Below are 14,500 nucleotides of genomic sequence, written 5' to 3' on the forward strand. Positions count from 1 at the left end.
GATCAGTTAATGATAAAAGATGGAAAGTAGAACAAAAAGACACAAAACAAAACAAAAAAACCAACCCACAACATTTTTCATTAAACACAATATTTACCATTAGACAGTTATGAAGGTATACGACAACTTTAAAAGCAAAAAAAAAACCAAAGAGGAAAACAACTATTAAAATCACTAACACATGAAGACTGCAGAAAATTGAAACTCCCCTTGTCCAACTGTGCAGCACTAGGCTAAAAAAACCACAATGCCAGAACCCACCGTAGTAGGGAAAACAACAAAATGGGACCATCCTAGCCTATGGGTGTCCTTCAGACTCAGCTACCTGTTCTGGAGAAAAAGTGCAGTCACACACAAGATCCAACCAGAGAAATAACCCTTTGGGATTTTCAGACTGTTTAGAATTTTGAATAGACATCGCAAAGAAACTGTATTCCACCACTACTCCCATGGCCTTTTTGTCTCTACGCTTGTGTTATTCATCCTTGGACCTTTCGTTTTAGCCACTTCTCCCCTGTTTGCTGCTGTCACTGAATTCACTTGGCCTGCTTCCTCACACGCGCTGCCACTACTGCACATCCAGCTTGCCCATGTCACTGGTAGGTCTGGTACAGAATAGGACCTCTTTGTATTTGTTTGGTACCTAGCACTACAGGGACATTTTCTTGGTTATTCTTCAAGGAACTAGAAATAATATCAACATGAAATAACAACGACAACAAGTAACATGAGGTCCATAAGCAAACTTTATGTACTGCATAAACTTTCACATGAATGCAGTAATCTACATACCAAATTTCTAAAATTAATTCATGAAAAATTGCTGCAACACAGCATTTTAAATTTACAAAAATAAGTATCTGGAGTTTCAAAAGGTTTTGCTTGGGTTTTTAATTTGTTTATTTTTAGAAAAGCTGTAATGAAGTTTCCATAACGCCTTTTTCAAGAACTCAGACCACTACAACAATGATATCATCATTTTAGAATACGAAAAATTCAAGACCAAAGTTACTGACCCTGGATTCTCATACTGCATGTCACTTCAGTGGGAGCCATGAACTCACTGCTTCATAACAAAAACAGCATGCTTAATAAGGCTTATTGAGAAGATGATGAAATATATTTCCATTACTATCCAGCTCACAGGCAGACTGTGTAATCGCACCAGCATGACAGCCAATAGAAAAGACTCTGAATGCATCGAGACCTGTAGCTTACAGGGGTGAAATTATCTGTATGTTTAAAAGGGGTGAAAATATTTTTCTTCTTTCTTTAAAGCTATGGCTTTAAAATGAAATGAAAAATGAACACCAAAGAAAAAACATACGTCAATCAACACAACTCATTGCACAGTTATCTTCCCATTTACACTCCGAGTGTTTCTAGCACAGGCTCACCCAGTGTAATCATTGATTTTTGTGTTGTAAGTTGCCACATGTATTGGGTTTGCACGGCAAGGTTTTGGTAGCAGGGGGCTACAGGGGTGGCTTCTGTGAGAAGCTGCTGGAAGCTTCCCCTGTGTCTGATAGAGCCAATGCCAGCCGAATCCCAAGACGGACCCACCGCTGGCCAAGGCTGAGACCATCAGCGATGGTGGTAGCACCTCTGGGATAACAGATTTAAGGGGGAAAAAAACTGCTGCACGACAGCAGCTGGAAGAGAGGAGTGAGAATGCGTGAAACAACCCTGCAGACTCCAAGGTCAGTGCAGAAGGAGGACAAGGAGGTGCTCCAGGTGCCGGAGCAGAGATTCCCCTGCAGCCCGTGGGGAAGACCATGGGGAGGCAGGCTGTCCCCCTGCAGCCCAGGGAGGTCCACGGTGGAGCAGATCTCCACCTGCAGCCTGGGGAGGGCCCCACGCCAGAGCAGGGGGATGCCCGAAGGAGGCTGTGACCCCGTGGGAAGCCCGTGCTGGAGCAGGCTCCTGGCAGGACCTGCAGCCCCGTGGAGAGAGGAGCCCAGGCTGGAGCAGGTTTGCTGGCAGGACTTGTGACCCCACGAGGGACCCATGCTGGAGCAGTCTGTGCCTGAAGGACTGCAGCCTGGGGAAAGGATCCACACTGGAGCAGTTCATGAAGAACTGCAGCCCATGGGAAGGACCCACATTGGAGAAGTTCATGAAGGACCGTCTCCCGTGGGAGGGACCCCATGCTGGAGCAGGGGAAAACTGTGAGGAAGAAAGAGCAGCAGAGGCAACATGTAATGAACTGACCATAACCCCCATTCCCTGTCCATCTGTGCTGTTCATGGGGAGGAGGTAGAGGAAAATGAGGAGTGAGATTGATCCCAGGTAGAAGGGAGGGGTGGGGGGAAGGTGTTTTAAGAGTTGTTCTTATTTCTTATTACCCTGCTCTGATCTGATTGCTAATAAATCCAATTAATTTCCCTGAGTCGAGCCTGGTTTGCCCGTGACGGTAATTGGTAAGTGATCCCTCCCTGTCCTTATCTCGACCCACAAGTCTTTCGTTATTTTTTTTTTTTCCTCCCCTGCCCAGTTGAGGATGGGGAGTGATAGAGCAGCTTGATGAGCACCTGGCATCCAGCCAAGGTCAAACCCACCATATGGCGTTACTGGAAAATTCATACATTTGCAGAGGCCTAGAATGACCTCCCAGTATTAAAGAGCTTCAAGAAAGCTCTGTAAAGTTTTTTTCTGTTGAAGTACAAAGAGTCATATATTCTACCCACTTTTGCTTATCCAGAAAAGGAGGAAAACATTTGTCAAAACCAAGTGGGAGCAATGTAAAAAACTAGAGGCAAATTTACTATTTCCTGAAAAAGAAACAACAACAACAATCTCAAACCTAAGAACAAAACAGTTACATGAAAATTCCGTCTTAACAATGTGAGTACAGGAGTCAGAAGACTTCTAATACTCATGATTTTATTGCTCAAGTTTATTATAATTATCATCAGCCCTAATTCATCACACTTCACCAACATGATACATTCAAAGCTCTACGAAATGTCTGCCTCCACTACTTAATTACTTCCTACTGGCTATAAAATTACCATGCTGAGCTGTTTTACCTGTTCAAACAGCAAAACAAGATGATATTCCTTTAAACCATCTTTTGAGAATTATAAGAATTTTGCATGCACCACCTCTATCAATATTTTAAAGTGTAAGTAGACCACTTCTGCCATACCTCATGCAAAATTGAAGATCTCCTCAAATGCAAAACTGCTGCAAAACACTGAGTAAAGAACAAAGAATTGACATGCTCCTTGTGAAAACCAGTCACTGAATTGCACTATCTTATTAGGAGTTTCTCTTTGGATATGTAACACATCTTTATTCATGACTTAGGTTAATAATGTCCTCACCGGAAAATTTCTAATCTTGCAAAAAGACTAGTCAATACTCCATAAAGAACTCCGTTTCTGCTAACAGATAAAATCCCAATGTTGACCAGGTTCAACAACGCTACTTATTGAAGAGTATTTGATTTTTATTTACCTGGCCTAGTTTATAAAGGAACTCTACATTATCTGTCTGCAATTACATAGAAAAAAACCCAAAACCTACGTGACATTATTATATGACAGTTCAACAACAGCAGGTAAGAAAGACAAACCAGAGACAGGCTAAAGTGGTTTATCTTGTCTTTTCTGATGATTTAACAAAGACTTTCAATCTGTGTGGAAAAGGCTGTAGTGACCTTCCTCTTCAGAAAGTGCCATTCATTAGACACATGCTCAGGATTCCCCATATTCCGCTACTGTTCTACTCCAATTCCATTTCTGAAGCAGGTATTTACCTTAAATTAAGGAATTAATTAAAGGTTGGTTTGTTCCTTATTCCATTTATGTCTAAGAGATTGGTTGGTTTTCTTCTCTGTAGATCTGCCCACGGAGTAACAGGCTTAGGATTCAACAGAAGGCATGAAATACAGACAGCAGTTGTAGATGTAGCAGTCCTTGCTTATCTTCCTACGTAAAAAGATGTTTTGGTTGACACTATTTGGCTTGCGAACCATGGGAGCTTACTTTATTATTGTATGCTGTTAAACATCAGCAAAAAAGCCCCAGAAAGCATACATACAGCTTATCGCTACCCCTATAATCCCCTCTATACTCTTGGGAAATGAAAAGGTCAAAAAGCACATCTGAATTCATAACAGTCAAAAAAAAAAAAAAAAAAAAAGGGGGGGGAATCACAAGGAACACAATTCACCACATACTACTACTCTAACGAAGAATTAAAATTAAAAACAAAACAAAAACAACAACAAACCAACAACAACCATCACTCCCAAACAAAAAAAAAAAAAAAAAAAAAACAAGAGCCCTGCAACTCCTGACAAAAAAAGGAGAGTGACGCAAAAAACCCCAAGGGACTTTTCCTGCAAGACTGGAAGCTGCTACACAAAGGTAAAACAGCTACACAAAGAAAAACTGGAACTACATGGAAGAAGCTTTTGAATTAATATGAGCAAAGAAACGTGATAGCATTACTAACTCTCAATCAGTGGATTTAATAAAGATGGAAACAAACGTTTTCAAATATCAGTGAACAGAGCGTCAGCAGCTACACGCATTGGCAGCTGATAGCCAGCAGAGCTGACTGATGGGCAGCTGGAGTAAAGCCAGGAACTGGGCATGTCTCCTGGCCGCCAGGTTCGTGTTTTAAGTCACAAGAACATCGTAAGCGGTGCAGCACTCCTAGAGCACGTTTTTGAGAAGGAGAGAGACTTCATGGGCATTGAAGACACCCTGTCCATACAAAATTATTACGTTGGCACTTGCGTAAGGAGTCGCGAACAGGGTTTCACCCAGACATTAGGATTACCCACATAAGTACGTCACTTACAAATCTATCAAATATTACTGATTATTCAGGTGATTTTTCAGGGGTTTCTACACTTAGACAAACCCATAAAGCATGAACGTTTTGTAACATATCTCAATGCGTAACGTGAAAAGTTACTACTTACGGGTGAAATTCTCTTAGAACTATTGCTTGTGAAGCGGGAAAAACCCTTGCTCTGCTCCCCTTTGTGTACTTGTTTTCTTTTGGAAGAAAAGAGGTGGGGTTTAGGCTGAAAAACTACTGTTGCTGAATAGACATAAAAGGATCCTTCTTTTTTTACAGCTACATTAAGCTTCCATATCATTTGCATTCCCTTGCTTGATTTTCTGGGCTGACATGTCACTTTCTATGGCTTTATCCACGCTTGACCAATACTTTGCATTTGGCATATGAATAGCTAAATTATATCTACTACACTTCCAGTTTATGAAGTGCTGGTCTAGAGCTCCTTGGAGATCAGTCTCCAATACATTTGGCTTTGATACCCACACAGAGAAATGCACAATACACTTCACAAGAACAGGAATGCTTAAAAAGAGGACTCCAGGGAACTGTGGTCTCTAAAATTACTGCAGACTGAATAGCCCCTCCAGCATGAGGAGACCCAGGTCTCTAGGTTAATGGAAGCTCTACTCCATGCTTCAGACTTTCAGATTTATGATTACTGCATTCGCTTTCCAAGAGAAAGCTTGATTTGCCCCTACTTTATGCTGACATATTTCAAAGAAGCTGAACCATAAACGTGGAGTAATACAACCATGAACCAATCCTTCTTTCTTGAAACGTTCGTGCTCAGAACACATTCACCAATCACTGATCCGTTTAGCTAAATGTAGTCAGAAAAACACCTGTTAATTGACAAAGACCCATGATACCCTTGTGGTTTGTATCTATACCTCTGGCCTATCTGCACACTTTGATTTATTAAGTATTCTTACGCAATCCTCAGGAACACCTTTTTCAAGGATGCATTCCAAACAGGTGTCTGTGACACAATGAATACAATATACAGAAAATCTATAAAGTAATCAGTGGATTCCTGAAAGGAAGCCTATCTAAAATATTTGCATGCAAATACACATAGACGCATCCTTCTCTGCGCAGAGGAAGGACGCCTCTAGAAACCAAGCTCTGTTGGACAAGGAGACAGTTCCCTTCTATGCACTCAATCTAAAATTATTTTTATCATCTTTATAACGTTCTGGTAAAACAGGGAAATATCTTCATTTTACATGTGTGCACACTGAAACACAGAAAGACTAACTGATTAACCAACATCACAGAGTGAGGGACGGACATTGCCCAAGATCCAAGCCATCAGACTGGGCACGACTAAGGCTTAACTGCCTCACGCACTGGGCCACATCCCCTCTGGAAAAAACGTGACATGGAATTGTCTCTTGCAGTGAAGATCTCTTACAGGCGACTTTAACAAGCAAAGGGTAACACTTGCACAGTATTTCCGCTTTTGTGGAGATGCAGTTCTACTTCCTACCTACAATATTTGCCATGCCAGAAGCATTTTGGAAATAGCTGAAATATTTAGCAAAACATGAAAATAAACTTAGCGTCTGTTCTCATTAGAATACATCAGCCAACGTGGACTGATGAGGACATGCAACTGCCTAAAATTCTGAACAATAAAATAGACTACAACTCCAACAGTTAGTACAAAGTAGCACACCAAATCATGAAATTTCCAAATTCTTTCAGGTTACTAAAAGAGGAATGTGCCTTCTCAAATTTTCAGGCTAGATATGAACCAGAGAGATTTATTTTATTAGTAGTACAATTAAGAAACAAATAGCTGCAGTCTAAATATTCTTGCGGCTGAGGCACAGGCAGGAACCTCATTTCTCAGTCCCTGGTCTCTGTTAATCCAAGAACAGGCATTTTTTATTCCCGATATAGCTGCCATACTTACTCTGTTGAAGCTATAAATCTCCACGTAGCGACCAGGTGTTGAATTCATAGCACCCAATTTTAGATATCTCAAAAGTTTACACCTACAGTGGAGCTAGTCCTCTAGACCTACCTACTTAATGAAGAGACATAAGGGTTTCTAGGGCGTGATTCATCTTACAGTAAATGAATCACTCTCTGAAGGCCTCTCCGATGACTGCACAGGAGCCCTTGCTGACATCCGGGTGACTCATCAAAACAGATTTTTGCAATTCAGAACCTGATCCTCAAAACTGACATTCTCTTGCAACTATTCGTTACCCTGTATACATCCATCTGGATCCTGAGATCCTGAAAATAAACTGAAGGGTATGGAGAAGTCACACAAAATAACGCACTGTTCACGGCAGAGTCTTTGAAATAGCACTCTCCGCTTTTGTAATAGAAAGTCAGAGGAGAGAGGGAGGTTCCCCCATGTTTTGCATCAGTCTTTCTCCTAATCTAATTTGCAGAGGTCTTGAGAACCTTTCACCATTGTTACCATCTCCAACCGAGGCTGAAAAACTCAGTACATCCAAAATCGCAAATGTCAGGCCTGCTAACACAGCCCATTGTATAAAAATAACCAGCTGCTTCCAAAAGTTTGTCCAAAGTGCTTTCTGAACCCCAACCGCATAAAGAAACTGATGATTATATCAGACTCTAGCTTTAAGATACAATATTGGCATTTGTCTTTACGTCTATTCTTCCAAAGGCATTAAGAACTGATTTTAAAAATAAATACTAGGATATCTTTACATATTTCTCTTTCAACCTGCTTTCTATATGCTTCCCAATGAAAATGTGTCAATACCAATGTGATTGGATTTTCTTGATAGTGTTTACAGATAAGATGCATTATTTGACATGCATTCAGTTCTGGAGCAACTTTAACTGAATTATTCATTCAGTTTCCAGTGTTCCGTTTCAGAAAAATAATCTTCCTGAGAGAAATTTTGATTTTTCGTGCTGTCTCCTCTGTCATAGTATAGGACTTCACAATCACTTAACAGAGAAAAGCAATTTAGATTAAAATCTCAGGTTTTGAGGGAAGCCTTTTGTTATTAAATTTTGAATACGCAATACTAACTGCCAACTATTTAATCAAAAGTTGTTTGTCAGCTCTGGGAGAAAAAAAATAGGAGGTGTCCAGTAACACTATATGTTAGGTAAAAGCCTCGAGAGCGCATGCTCAGTTTTTAAGTTCTCTTCAAACTCTGTCACCCAAATGATTCCATCGATTTTCCCATATAATCATAGAGATAAAGTGAACGTACTCTACTTTTCAATTTCATTATTCCAACTACAAATCTAATTTTAAAAATAAAAATGTATCTATATAAAACTCTATGAGCAATCTCTTTTTTTCATTCAAGAGAAATGCAAATTGACTTTCAAGACCCTGTAATAAACAGGAGGAAATTAAACAAATGCAAGTGAAGATGGTTAGAAGAGCATGTTTCATTTTCAGGTTTCAGGGTTTATTCTCCACACATAAACTGAATAAGGGTAAATTCACAGAGATACTATCTGCCTATGTGGGGCTTTCTTTACAAAACACATTAGGCCTTTCAGTTTCCTACAAACTTATCGATGAATTTTAGCAGTATTTCTTGAGCATTAAACTAAAACCAATCGTTGTTACTGATTTGAAGTAGAGGACTGGACCCACTAAATTATATGACATTGGCCACATGAAGGGCAGAAATCCGTCTCTCTCAGAATACTACACCTGTATGGATGGTATCTTTCATCTGGAGATCCTGAGGTGAATTCAAACACCTTTACGAACAAGATCAATATTATTAACTTTCCTTTCAAACGACAAAACAGATACAATTGGTTCTTGACGATAACAGTCTTAAAAGTGTCTAAGCCATAGGCTAACAGCCTGTCTACAATGCTGCAGTGTTTACCCATCTTCATATAACAAGCACAGCACTCCTGAAAGTGCAAGAAACCCAGAAAATAGTTTGAGTTAGACTCTAGGCAGAAATTGAAATTTGGCCATTTGCTTAGGATTTTCAAGAGTTGTGGAAAAAAAAAAATTATGACAAACTACAAGGTCTACTGTATCTTACACGTGACGTATCCAGAGCACTTTGCACTTTACTGCACATGCACTATCCATAATTTTTCGGACAGAAACACAGTATTTTCAGCATCAAGCCAGCTAGTTTGATACCCAAATGGTTATTGCGCATTTCAACTCTGGCAACTGTACTGCTTTTGGCTAGGATAGAGTTAATCTTCTTCAAAGCAGCTGGTATGGGGCTGTGTTTTCGATTCGTGACCAAAACGCTGTTGATAACACACCAATGTTTTAGCTAAAGCTGAGCAGAGCTTGCAGAGCATCAAGGCCTTTTCTGTTTCTCAGACTGCCCTGCCCACGACTAGGCTGGGGGTACACAAGAAGTTGGGAAGGGACACAGCCAGGACAGCTGACCTACGGGATATCCCATGCCATATGACGTCGCGCTCAGCACTACAAGCTGGGGGAAAGGAGAAAGGGGGGGACACATTTGGAGTTATGGCATTTGTTTTCCCAAGTAACTGTTACATGAGATAAAGCCCTGGTTTTCCTGCAAACAGCTAAACACCTGCCAGCCAATGGGAGGTAATGAATGAATTCTTTATTTTGCTTTGCTTGTGCATGCAGCTTTTGCTTTACCTATCAAACCGCCTTTATCTCAACTCACTTTCACCCCCCGCCTCACTCTCATCCTTGCGATTCTCTTCCCCATCTCACTGTGCGGACAGCAGCTATGTGGTGCTTAGCTGCCTACCGGCATTAAACCAAAACAGCAACCTTTTTCTTCTACTAGTGTTCCTGAAAGTCCATTTTGACCTGGTAAATCTGAGGTAAACAGCATGCGGTTCATGGTCCTGGCATTGCCCATAAAACTTGCACATAATCTACAGGTAGCAGAAGCACAAGCGGAATGTACTTGTCCCAGTTTCTGGTGAAGATGCCAACTTTAGCCATATTCAGCCTGCTTGGCTAGAGCAGTGCTTATGGTGGTGTCTGGGTCAAAAGAATGCCTCCTCTTAAGTGCTGAGAGAGATGTCATTTACATACACAGACTTTTCTTATAAAATTCAACGCCCACAACTCTTATAAATGAACGTGAATTTAGGTACTTCTCTTTAAACATCTCAATATAGAGTTGAGAGCCACATAGCTTAAATACCACTTTTCAAATAAATATCTGACTCACCAAAGGTATTTTGGCATCTTTTTACCGCTTGTGAGCAACTATTGATATCCAAATAGCAGAGCATAAAACATGTAGCAGTAGGGGGCTTTTTTTTTTTTTTTTATGATGCACACAATTATCCACTACAGACAAGGAGACAAATTCACCCATACGTGAAGACAACACTAAAACTCGCAGGGTCACTAAAAGACGCCCTTTAACCTCGGCAAGCTTTGAACCAGGTTCTAAACCAGGATACTGAATAAAGCAAACTGTTATACAAGAAAGCTAAAAGCACAGCACGCTCATTTTTTACCCGGCCAACCATCATACCAAAAGCCCATCTCGGATGAAGCAAAGGTTGAGAATACATCCCAGATGCCAAATACCAGTAAACCAAGACTGAGCCATTAAAAACAGGTTCTAGAAACAGGAGGGAGAAATTAATTCAATGGATTCTTCCAACGTATAAGAAGAAAAGCTCTTCTCCCACAAATTAAACAAGAAGCCCTTAGAGCGAGATGGATATGAGATTTAAAAAACTATATTAAAGTATCTTTGAAACAAGTAGTAATTAAGCCTATCTTGCATCAGAAAGCGAGAGGGTAAAAATGTGCATCATAATAATGGCACAAAGCAGCACAGGTACTTCAGATCTTGCAGCAAAATTAAACCCAAAATAAAATTTTACCAGAACAGAGAGGTAAAACCATGGTTACATGGCTTATGTCATCTCAATTTTGTCAGGGGCAGGGGATAAAAAAAAAAAAAAAAAAAAAAAAGAAATCTAAGATTACTCTTGGTGTTTGTCACAAGACTTTTGTTGAGTGAGAACTGGCAGTGCTGAAACTTTGCTTCTATTACATCTACCTGCATTTACACAAGGACATGCCGATCCCCAGCCCGAGATCTGTAGCACACAGGTCTTCACAAGTGGCAGTTACAGCACAACCTGAAGCACAGTAAGCTTCCAGCTTAGAAACAGCCCTTTTTCACAAAATATTTGCAGCCTTCCTCTTTTCTGTCTCATGCTACTCTCAACCCCAAAGTCACTTTACCTAGTACAGTAAGACAGGTGCAACTGCAAGAAGAATCAGGCTTTTGATTCCAACTCCTTTCTGCACTGCTATAAAAAATAAATTTCAAAGGAAGACAGCCACAAGCAACTTTTCTACTAAACAGCTTCTTTCCCTCCCTTCAAAAAAATCATATGCTGAGAAGTTAATTGCCTTACAGTGTATCTTGTCACAGGATCATCTCATCAAGGGGTTCATGTCATCACTAAATGATTTGTGTATAATCATAAAATAATTTCATCCATATTCCAGAGCCAACTTCCTTTCATAACTGAAGGTAACTGCAGGCCGAGGACCACAGGCTTTGCTTGTTAACACCCCGCCTTAGCTGCCACACTCCAGCCAGAGCCCTCCCGTTAGCGTTGTCTCAGCACTGGGCAACGGCACTCGGCTCTCCCCAGAGCTGCTGCTCCTCCCCATTAGCCACCATCCCTGCAACTCCACCGAGGGCCGACTCATTCCGTGTTCCTCAGTTCTTACAGCAGGTTCATCCGACAACCCACATCTCCGTTTTCCCACGGTATTTTTCAACCGCCCGGTTTAGCCTTGGTGGTTTGAAAGATAGCATTGCACTCTCTCCATAATAACTAATTGGCCATGACTGAGGAGGTGTACGTAACATACAGTAAACACAGAACAAGCCATTATATTGGTTCTAAAATTAAGTTTTGATGGAAACTGCCAGGCAGACAGACAGAAAAGCACTCTCCAGGGACAGCACTCAGGTTTGGAGCTCATTTCTCACAACATCTGACACACTCAGGAGGTGAAAGCGTGGCTTAGCTAAAGTCAATGAGAGTTTTCACTGCAGACTTCACTGGGGCTAGGATTTCACCCCAGGGATACCGCACAGCACATCTTTCAGTCGAGGTTAAGGTAAGTGTCTGGCGTGACACGGAAAGATTCAGCTAGGGCTGAGGAAGTCCTTCTAGTTGCGTTAGTTGACACAGTGCTAGTTATTTGCTTTCATTTTTGACATGCTGAAGGGAATGCCGCTAAAATTGCAGCTCAATTAAGTAATGCAGCTTTCACTGATTCTTTCATTACCGGCTGGTCTCAGATATGAAAAGAACTTACAGGACTGGAAATTGCACATTGCCTTACTCCTATGCTGAGGATCAAACTACCATCTTTCACCCTACTGCTCCTTCAACATATCATTACATTGGTAATACAGATCACAACAATGGTTCTTCATATCATCGAAATAGTTAAACTAGAAGCAGTGGCCAATATCCGATGTATTTTAAAAAAAAAAAAGGAAAAACCCACCAAAACCAAAAAACACACCAACCAGCTCACTAAACACTCATCTGTGTAGAAACAGAGTACTTCCTCAACTCCCAGAAATATCTCACCTTCTGAAGTGTGAGACTGGACTGCCTTTGCAATACTCTCAATTAGCACATTTGCAAAGCGGCTCTCACCTCACGGCACGGAACCAGAAACTCAGTTGTCCCCACACTGAGTACTGAGCCCACTTGACCCCCCTTACATGCTGCAGGACCATCCAAACATAGCGGAGGCCCGGACAGAGCTCTCCCGCAGACAGGTATGTCTCCAAATATGCCAAGCGGCTCTGCGTGACGTGTAAAGTGAGAGGGGACACTACGCCGCTGCTGCAGCAAGATCCGTGCCACCGCCTAACACCCCAGAGCCACGACAGCCACGCTCACGGCGTTTCCAAGCCTCGACACCTTCCACCTCTGAGCACCCCACATGCCCCCGGCTCCCCACACCCAAGGAACAAACGTGACTGCTCCTGCACCACTGTCTGCCGTTAAAAGTGTTGTCGGTTTACTCTGTCACCAAGCGGAGCAACGATGCGGACTGTCAGGTTTGGGGTAGTAATAAATGCGGTCAAGCAGTCTCCACCTCCCTGCAGTCAACTTGAGGATTTTGACAAGATTGGATTTCTAGAAAATAATTACCTCTGGGGAATTATTGCCGTTCTAAACTGTCAAAGACAGACTCCCCAAGTACTAAACCACTTCATAAAACTCTGGGCTGGTTTCACAGACTGCAGCAGTCTCAGTCCTGTTTGCCCAGTCGCCCTCTCGCATCCCACAGCACTCAGGAGGTTTCAGATCATTTGGAAAGACTCTGTACTATTTGCTATATGGAGGCTCAGATCTCAATTCAGCTTCCGAGTAGTTCCGAGGGGTTCTCAGCTGCTCTCTGGCAAAGGTCCAGCGCTTTTAAAAAAGTATTTAACTACAATTATACTACCGTTTTTCAATTCGGCTCCAGTATTACCCTATGTGACTTCCAGTTCTAAACTCCAGAGTTTAGCTAACCACTTCAAACGGAAAAGATCATCTATGTTTTGGATCGCAGTTAATCTGCCTGGCTGGAGCAAGATAATTGTTTTTATAATCTGAAAGGAAAAAACTCAAAACATTTGCTCTATCTGGTTGATTCCCAAATTACCACGATCGCCTCTCTGTCCGTATGACCCCCATCAGCACTCCAACAAATGAAAAGAAAATAGAAGCAAGTAACAGGAGATTTCCCCTGAAAAAATTCCACAGAAACAAACATACAGATACATTTCAAACCATGCAGGCTAAATTTTCAGAGACTGCTCTTGTAAGTAATCACCCCAGTTTAAGGGTTTATTGCTTTGACAATGAAAAAAAAAAGCCTAAATGTATATTGTAAAAAGTATTTGAGAATGGAATAATACACCTATTCACACACTTGAGGAAATTACTAAATCATTTGAGGCTTGCCGGCCTTGATTTAAGATTATTTCCTCGACCATTATCCATCCTCTCTCTCTGACACACCCATAGCACACAAATACAATGAATGCAAGATGCCAGCTTTAAAGCGTAACACATTATTCCTGCCCTGTTGAAGTCATCAACCTGTCTATCAACATTTTCAATTCACCAGAAAGCACTGCAAGTCCCCAGTTCTAAAATAGAAAAAAAGAAAAAACACCGTTAAGTCTATATTCAGCAGTAGTTGGGCTTTGCAGCTACACAACTCTGGCTCCACAGGTCCCTAAAACTCCGGGCACCGCCACAAGCTCCTATTCAAGGCCCTTAACCGAACCTCCAGAGGCTGCCTTCTGCTTTTCAGTAGCTGACACCAGCAGGACCTGGATTAAATCCTGAAAGAAACCAAAGCAGACGCAGGCTCCGCTCTGAGCAGGAGCTATGTGAGGCGTCTCCGCTGCAGCACAGCTCCCCAGGTACCAGTACCTGTATAAGTGGTTGCTGCCTTCTAGGGGTGGTCAAAGGATCTAAGACAGGCAGGCACAGGTACGGATTGTTATAATTTGTTTTCTGTAGTACTTTTCTAGCACTTTTATAAATAGTTACGGCCTTCTCCCAATTCTATCAATGCAGTATACAAAAAAAAGTTCAACTGATTTTACTAGGATGAAAAAAATAAGTTTTCATCATAATTAAGAGCTGGGTTAAGACATATCATCGGTCTTCAGTCACACCCATACTACCATTCTGC

At 41.5% G+C, this 14,500-nt stretch overlaps 1 protein-coding gene across 5 annotated transcripts in view; it reads right to left on the minus strand.

The window, feature by feature from the left end:
• Nucleotides 1–14,500, minus strand: part of NELL1 (neural EGFL like 1) — a 302,370-nt gene that overhangs the window by 239,517 nt on the left and 48,353 nt on the right. The window lies entirely within an intron of this gene.

This window comes from Harpia harpyja, chromosome 16 (genome assembly GCF_026419915.1).
Source record: "Harpia harpyja isolate bHarHar1 chromosome 16, bHarHar1 primary haplotype, whole genome shotgun sequence".
NCBI lineage: Eukaryota > Metazoa > Chordata > Aves > Accipitriformes > Accipitridae > Harpia > Harpia harpyja.